Source organism: Engraulis encrasicolus, chromosome 12 (assembly GCF_034702125.1).
Source record: "Engraulis encrasicolus isolate BLACKSEA-1 chromosome 12, IST_EnEncr_1.0, whole genome shotgun sequence".
NCBI lineage: Eukaryota > Metazoa > Chordata > Actinopteri > Clupeiformes > Engraulidae > Engraulis > Engraulis encrasicolus.
Genome location: NC_085868.1, coordinates 39,267,733 through 39,276,627, shown reverse-complemented (window position 1 = coordinate 39,276,627; position 8,895 = coordinate 39,267,733). Strand labels below are relative to the sequence as shown.

The 8,895-nt window shown below is 42.2% G+C and overlaps 1 long non-coding RNA gene across 2 annotated transcripts; it reads left to right on the top strand.

Moving 5' to 3' along the window:
- Positions 1-5,613: 5,613 nt before the first annotated feature.
- LOC134459757 (uncharacterized) lies at positions 5,614-7,479 on the top strand. Of its 2 annotated transcripts, XR_010036877.1 has the most exons (3): positions 5,614-5,669; positions 6,937-7,023; positions 7,330-7,479. It is a non-coding gene; the product is annotated as an uncharacterized LOC134459757 (long non-coding RNA). The 2 variants fall into 2 exon arrangements; XR_010036876.1 differs by lacking the exon at positions 5,614-5,669 and having other exon boundaries at positions 6,238-7,023.
- The last annotated feature ends 1,416 nt before the right edge of the window (positions 7,480-8,895 follow it).

Sequence of the window (8,895 nt, the reverse complement as noted above, 5' to 3'; positions counted from 1 at the left end):
CGAAATTGAAGGTGAACTTGAAAAGTAGAGCGCCCTGCCCTAGCTTTACACGGGGTTGTTAGCTTTGCCAGGGTTGCAAATTTCTGTGTCAGTCATCGAAATGACAACGGCAGACAACGGCATCGATATAGTGTGCCACGGACGACGACGTCACTGCTCTCTAACCATGTTTATGAAAAGATAAATCCTCTAAATCTGACCGGTTGGGGAGATTTTCATACGCACTGGGATGTTTTTCACTCGGCATGAGGGGCGCCGCCCGCGTAGAATAATCGAATCTGGCTGTCACACGGAAAGAATTATTCCCGCCGTATCGTTGCGCGCGGCCTGTAATTGGATACAATTTAACATATGCAGCCCCTGGCCTGTCTAGCTCGCGCGTGTACACACACACACACACACACACGCGCCGCGCGGTGCTGGTGCTTTCATATGGAAAGCCAAAACGGCCACATTTCGGATCAAAGTAGCACGTTAAGATTGAAATTCGCCCGTTAAAAGCGCCCGTTTTCCCGGAATACGGGCGCTTTTTTCGCCGTCTTTCACCAACAACGGCCGCTCTGTACGCGCGCCATGATGCATTGGAACGACGCACGTCACCGACGCCCGTAATTTCATGTCAAAGCGCGCGTTCCTGACGCGCGTCGCTACCGAGACAACGGGCGTTGAAGACGTGCGTTTTCCTAATATGATAATAATGTCCATCCTTCTTTTCCGAGAGCCAATGCATTTGAAGTGGTTGCGGCCAATCGCTGATCAAGACAGCCAGACCAAGACAGTTCATCACAGATGAATAGCCTAACAGGAAGCAGGAAACTTTCTGATTAAAATATTAGTGCAATCAATGACAAAACACTTGCTTAGGTCAGAGCAGTTTCGAACGCCATAGCTCATGTTCTTTCTCTCTCTCTCTCTGCAAAGGTTTTGTAATGTTCACCATCTTGCTGTTTTGTGTAGGCCTACTTTTGTGGATTGCGAAATGACGTAGGCCTAATAGCGCCGAAAATTGCAGCCTTGTTTTTCGCTTCTCATATTTCTGATATAGGCCTATTTTTAATAATATTAGGCCTACTATGTATCAGAGGTGGAAACAGTAGGCCTACAGAAAATGTGTAACCACTGCAAAGGTTTGTTGAGTACATTTTGACCCAAGTAGCTAAACAGCATAAACGCCGTTGTGCTGAGGATTGCACATGCAGATAGGGTTACAAACTATCCATGACTTTTCACTGGATACCTAAAAAATAAAAGAAAGCTGAGGTGGATCCATCCGGAAAAAAACTTCCAACTACTCACTGAGTAGCTAGCACCTGGTAAGTGTCTTTCAACATTTGTTTTACACTAGTAACCTCTTAATACGTAAAATATAGGCAATTCAAGTGTAAGGTGTCATGTAGATGACTTGTCAACACAAGATGCTTTCCATAAAGCATCAATGATGCAGAGCTATGTTCTACCTAGCTATGCCATAGCAGTAACTGGCGCTATGCTAAGATATTGTTATGCTGAGATATTGAGAGGGCTGTGTAACGCGTGTATATAAGCACGGCATTTTTTAGTGCTCTTAGTAGAAAAGAAAGTTCAGTGTTATGGTTTAAATGTAAAGGTAAACCATGTGTACATCTCTAACGCCGAATTTCCTATAGTAGGCTTACTCTTCATAGGATGCTGTCATGAAATGCACAGGCCTACCCAGCCTTCATGTTGTCCTTGTAATTAATGTTAAGTGTAACACTTAATGTTTTCACAAAATTGTCTGCCTTCCAAAATGAGACATCAGTGGCCTAATGGTTAGGGAGGTGGTCTTGATATTGGGGCAGGTGCGAAACCCATCCTTACCTCTCTCCTCATCTCCATCATGGCTGAAGGGCCCTTGAGCAAGGCACTTAGCCCCACAATGCTGCAGGGACAGTAACCAATTCACTGTGAAAAACTTGGTTGTTTGGGATAAAAATTGTCATTTAAGTATATCTTTCTATTTCTCCAGGTGAGAAGAGCAATGGTCTGATGGCTGAGATTGGATGTATGGAAGAGACCGAGGTCCAGCACACCAAGCCAAGTTTAACCAATTAACTTACCCATGTCAGCGTCTGCACCAGACCATTTCAATGTATTAATCAGATCATTCAGTTGTTCATAGACTTTATTTTTAGACACAAATTACACATGCATTTTAGGGTTACAATGGTGATACGAGGGGACGTCTATCCTGAGATGGACATACAACACATGTGCATTTTATATTAATGAATGGTTCTCTGAACTACTGTGGTATCCTGACCCGAGTTCATATTACTTACATGCAGCATAATCCAGGCACCAAAATACCCATGTAACTGGACATACCCATGTAACTGGACGTACATATGCTGGAGACAATAGAACTAGAGTAATTAGTTTTAGACTAGACTCAATATACTGTAGACAGACAAAGAACATGTTCTAAGTTGTGTACAATAAAATACCAAAGGAAATGCCTGGACGGACATAATTTCAGTTATTTCATATACATGTATGTTATTATCACAACTACTGTGTGTCATCACTGACTACTCCCACAACAGGTACAGGTCAGGAGATGAATGCATCAAGGGAGGAATGTGGGGGTAGGCACGGTGGATAAGGAGACAAGCATCACTGATAGTGAGGCCACAGTGGGTTTACATACAGTGTTCAATCTCGCCCTCCAACCCGTGCCTGCAGTTCACCTAGGGAGCGCTGTCGAGACAGCAGAGCTCATAAGGCTGGCGCTAATAAATGACAATTGTGCTCGCTGTCGGCTGAAACTTGACAATATTACTTTAAGTTCTGAGAAACCAATGTGGATTTAAATGAAATGTACAATAACCTGGGAGTCATGCCCTTCTGATTTCTTACAGCTTTGGCATTTATGAGTCAGGCTCCGCTAGCATCTTGCTAACAAAATTGCTTTACGGCCGTCGTGATCACAGCAATGCAGCCGGGCGACCAATCCAAACGCAGTGTGTGAAGCCACTCGTGATGTCATATTGACAATAAATATGTATCTTACAAAGATCCACCGAGTTTAAACATTCAAACTAAGTGCTGTTTGAAAGGGTAATTTATCCTGCCTTTTAGAAAAATAAAATGAAACGATGATACCAATTCTTTCCCAAAGCAATGGCAGCATCTGTGGTTGAGCTCCATGGGACCCTATTCATTCTAACAGCCTCTGCGCTCCTTGGCCCTCCTCTGCGCTGTCTGGATGGCGCCACTTAGTGGACAGTACCACCCGGAAAAAGTGGCGAGATTCCTCTCTCGTACTACCCATAAACACTCTGGTGAGGCGCTGGCAAAGCCTAAGCGAAGCCTCTCAGGCAACTTCTTCATGATGGCTTCCTGTGCTGATAAAAAAGGAAAACATGTTATTTAAATTAATATGGTAATGCATTGTAATATACATGTGTTAGACAATGAAAACATCTGACATTTTGGTGTGGGAAGTTTCATGGATAAATTGGACCACCTTGGTGGCCAGTGTACATTAATTGCACATTGCACTAAAGAGCAGTGTGTGAAGGCTCAATTAACGAGGAAAGAGCAAAGCACATAACAGCATGGGTGACAAACCAACATTAAAAAAAATTCTGGTGCATATTTGACCAAGATAACAAGTCTTTATGATTTATTAAGAGCCACGGTATCCAAGGTAATATCTGCATACCAACAAGAAGGATGATCAGACATGCGTCCACAGTTAATCCTGTTGGATGTGGTTCATCTTGGTGGTATGCAGACATAACCTGGGATAGCCCACCAAGAATTAAATTTTTTTTAACCCATTATGTTGTGTGCATTGCAATATTTTGAAGAGAACTGTGAGAACTCTTATTACCCTGCTAATTGAACCTTCACACTCTGCGTCAGCTTCCGACACCAAGATGTTTCATTGTCTAACTCCTGTACTGTTACAGTACTGATTGAATTAATTACCGGATGTAGCACTATGTTGTCTGAATTTAAAAATGTGATGCCAGCCAGTAGGCTAAATAATATTTATCACAACTCACTATTCATTTATTTACCTGTGCTGCTAGGATGCAATTCTACACCATCCTGACGAACCCTGGGCACATAGAACAGTCTCATCCTTCTTCACCATGACTCATGGTTTTAGTTTGGGTGCTGACCACCTGACTCTGATGAACCTGCAATGACAAAATGAAAATATATACATCCTATTACATTATAGGCCTACACTGGAGGTATAGCATAAATGGAAAGAGAAAAAAAATGCATGTACCCCTAGATATGCATAAAGTGTAAATGTGTGCAGTTCAGTAATAGATGCTTCAGAAATGAGGATACAGCATAATGATGAGATACACTGATAACAGGTATGCTGTGCTCAAGATTTCAAATGAACCTTTTTCATCACCAGCCAAAATGGCTAATAGATGTTTAATCTCACCAATGGGTCAAAGTGGCTACTAAGTTTTATTTTGTACCAGCCAACCTGAGTTTTCACCAGCATTTGGCTGATTGCAATGTTAATTTAGAGCTCTGGCTGTGCTTTTCTTTCTATTGAGGGGCTTCTCAGGTTTTATTTATGCATAAACTAATCAAAGTGTAGGCTAATAAGCGGTGTAATGTTACACCGCTTATATGCCTACACTTTGATTAGTTTAAGCATAAATAAAACCTGACTATACGAGTCCCCCGTATCAACTGGCGACTCCATGTAAACACAATGATTGGTCAAAACGAAAGTCTCAATCCTGGTCTAAATGAATACACCCCAGATTAAGAGTGACACTTAAATTTACGTCCAATCTCCACTGCTTCTAGCATCTGCAGTCGCCAGTTGTTACGGCCAAAGATACTTTTCCACACCGGTAGTCTGTTGTGTTTCTACATGTCTAACAATTCAACACCTTTTGAACACAATACAACAACATTGAAATAAGCTTAGGCCTACTTCTTGTTGCATTGTGCAAACGTTGCGTCTGAAACAACAATGAAATCCAGTTGGATCAAACGTAACGAGTGAAACCAAGTTAACCTTCACAATACGTCCGAGAAGAAAAATAAAAATATGAAGACCTGTCTGAAGCAAAAAAAAATACAGCATTGAGTGGTGTTGTATGTTAGCATCTTACCTGTGCCATGAGGAGGATGCCGCCGCGTTGATGAGCCATCAGTGACGAACTGGTGCATAAAGTTGCTTTGTAGTAGGCAATGAAGAGGCTCGGTGTAAAGGTAATACATTTAGTGAAGTAGTTTTAAATTGACACGGAATAAAACAATCCACTGCAGGCAGAGTGAGTACGTGCTAGCAGCAACAACATACACTTCTTCTTCTCCTCCCAGGAACCGTATGCCCCAAATATGCCATCTAGTGGCGCAGAATACAATAAGGTTTTGTACATAATTAAATCTGCGCCAGTGTAGAGTATCCAGCTCAATAATTTTAACATTAGGTAATTTTGGCATATTCGGCAACGCTTATTTTTCTTTTCTTTTATCTCAAAGGCGAGAGAGCAGCCTGCGAGTCCTCAGTAGAACATGTTTTCTACGCAAGATCTGATATCACCAAGGATGAACGTTTTAGCCGGCCAATCAGAAGTCAGCAGCAAGAGAAGAGCCCGCCTACTCATGAAGTCGTACACATGAAGGAAGGTCCAGCGAGTGGGGTTGGTATCAGTGTGGTAAGTTTATTCTCAAGTTTGGGCTTTATATGACAGTAGGCGTTTCATTTCAAACCATCTACGAGTGCAGATATGTCTTATGAGCAGAAAAGACTCGTGTTATTACGGTGCCAATGTATTTTCTTTCGTAAAAACAATACGCTAGTTAATAGTTAGCTACCATAATAGCTTATCTAGTTAGCATAACTACCCAGTACAATGAACAGCTAATAATGATGTGACCTGTACGTGTGCATTTATTGTTTTGGCAAATATTGTTAATCACCGTCGTCACATTTCGTCTTGACATCTGGTGAAGAGGGCAAAAAAGTATTGGGCTGAGTGCAAGCAGCTACATTTAGAACAAGACGAGGGAAAACTCACTGTAACACTATGCTAGGTCCGACAAGGTTTTCATATCGAGTAGACATCTGTAAATAAGGCGTGTGTTGGTTTAATGTAGCGATTGTTTTAGGATGGGGCTCCGTTTAAGTCTTTAAATCTGCACGCACATAACCGTGTTGCCCTGGCTGGTCGTAATGGTTCAAAGCGCTTACGTGCAACTTTGAAGTTGCAATGCATCCTCCTGTCACTTTCGAGCAGCTACCGGTAAAATTTGCTGAACCCTCGCTCTCGTACCCGAAACAGCATCATCACCAGTGTTGGGCAGTAATGCATTACAAAAGTAATTAATTGCCTCTACTGTAATGCATTACAGGGCAAAAATATGTAATATTAACTTAGTTACAATGCTTACAAGTTACATTTCAGTGTGGTGGGTCAGAAATAAGCTACTGTATTCCTGAACCTGGTAGTTTTAGTTTGCATGCTGCCAAAACACCTCTTGGGTGGGAGGTAAAAGTCATGACTCATGCAAAAGTAGTGTAATGCCTTATATTTTAAATATAGTAATGATTTAGTGTAAGGGATTATTTTGAAAAGACAGTAACATAACATGTAAGCTTAATCAGTAGTAACTTGCCCAACACTGATCATCACCCATACGACATGCATTTCATTTTATTATAACCAGGGTGCGATTTGTAGTCAGGGATTGTCCCCCCTTGTGGTCTTGATATCGCCACTTTTTCTGCATGATTTTATCACAGTTCAATGTAATTCCATTGATATCGCTTACAATCTGAAACATATTCCCCCTTCTGGTTTTCCAGATCACAAATCGCACCCTGATTATAACCATTGCATTACTCTGGTTATACAGTAGCCCACTACTTTTCATTACATGTAATGATGTAGAGATCTAGAGCTAATATAATGCTTCTCCCAGTAGGCCTAGTGGATCCACACCGTGACCTAAGTGCACTGGACCCTGTTGATATGCAGCCACCTCAGCTTCATGAAGAAACGGCAAGATGTGAGTTAACAGAGCATATGCTATACCTTCTAAGTGTGAGATTACACTAGTAATACTCTTGTAGCCTATGTGCCTACCCATGTTTCATGTTCAAGCCATATGTGGACCAATTGTTAGATATTTAAAATGATCATTGTGGACTAAATAAATTATACAAATGGCCAAGGTTTGACATCCCCGCTCCATGAGAAAGGCCTATACTTTGCACAACCTGGAGTGAATGCCTACTGTGTCTTTTGTTTCCTGCTAATACTGTATCATTGTAATAAACACAACATTCTTTTGCTACTTTACCTGTCATTTCAGTCAGATGACTACACCGTTTCAGATCTACTCATCTCGCTCACCTGTCCACCTGGATGAAGGATCACACTCTGCAGCTGAACATGTCCAAAACCAAGCTCCCAATCAAATTGTTCTAGGTTAATCTCTAACAACAACCTTTTTCTTCCTGCATTGTGCCTTGCTGATTTTGTTTGTTTGCACATGTGACTGAGGTAGCCTGGTTTTACCAGACCACATTAATTGCTTCGTAAGTAATTTTAGGTCTGGATCCTTCGTGTCCTTGAGCACCAGGGCGGGAGAAGTGAGCTCAGCTCTGATTTGAAATGAGCTCTGTCCAATCGCTGACAATTGACGTATGTTATTCTGCCAAGTGCATTCACGCCGGTTGTCAGTGTTGCCAGATGTACGATAATTTATACCATAATTTTGTTCTTCCGCCGGTCAGGTAGCGTATGTCACACTTAGTATACAAAGCTTGACATGGTACCATTAAAGTCCCAAGATGGAGCAAACAACACAGGTGTTGACATTATATAGCATGGGCAACTTATGATGAGGAGGGCCATGTTTTTTTCAGCACCAGCATCAGGGGTTCACATGACCACAGATCTGACTCCAATTTACAGAGTTGGTTGTTCTCTAACTGTCCATATTGTTTGAAAGGAATATAATACTCTACCTGTATACTCAATACTCTATTGGGCAGTCATGGGTAAGCAGTTAGGGTGTCAGACTTGTAGCCCAAAAGTTGCCGGTTCAACTCCCGACCCGCCAGGTTGGTGGGGGGAGTAATAAACCAGTGCTCGCCCCCATCCTCCTCCATGACTGAGTTACCCTGAGCATGGTACCGTCCCGCCTTGCTTCTTTGGGGCACCATTGAGGGCTGCCCCCTTGCACGGATGAGACATGAATGCACTTTCGTAGTGTGCAGTGTTCACTTGCGTGCTGTGTCACAATGACGATGTGAGTTGGAGTTTCCCAATTGGGCTTTCACTTTCACGCTTTCACTCTATTGGCCCACAGTATAATTACAACATATTGATTCAGTAATCGTGTTTAAAAAATATGGTCATTATTTTCTTAATTAGGCCTACTGTTTTATCTATAGGGCGCATTGAGTGAGGAGGCGGGCTGCATGTGGCCCCCGGGCATCCATTTGCCCATCCCTGTTGTAGAGTGAACTACACAGTGATTGCTGTCTATAGCAGTGGTTCTTAACCTGGGGTTAGTGTTGAGGTTATGGCCAAAATTCTGTTTGAGAACATTAAAATTAGGCCAAATCAGAACCAAATTAAAAAATGATGGTCCCCATTTAAAGCCATAAAGATTTTGATTGATGTCTCTTTGTAATTATAAAGGATGATATTAATCACCTGAATCATTTTTAGCCTATTGTTGGACATTGCAGCCTAAAGGTTGTCGGTTCGACTCCCGACCCACCAGGTTGGTGGGGGCAGTCATCAAGCAGTGTTCTCCTCCATGACTGAAGTATCCTCAGCATAGTACCGCCCCGCCGCACTCCTCCCTTTCCGGCGCCATTGTGATTTGCCCCCTGGCATGGATGGGGCATAAAATTGATTGCTTTGT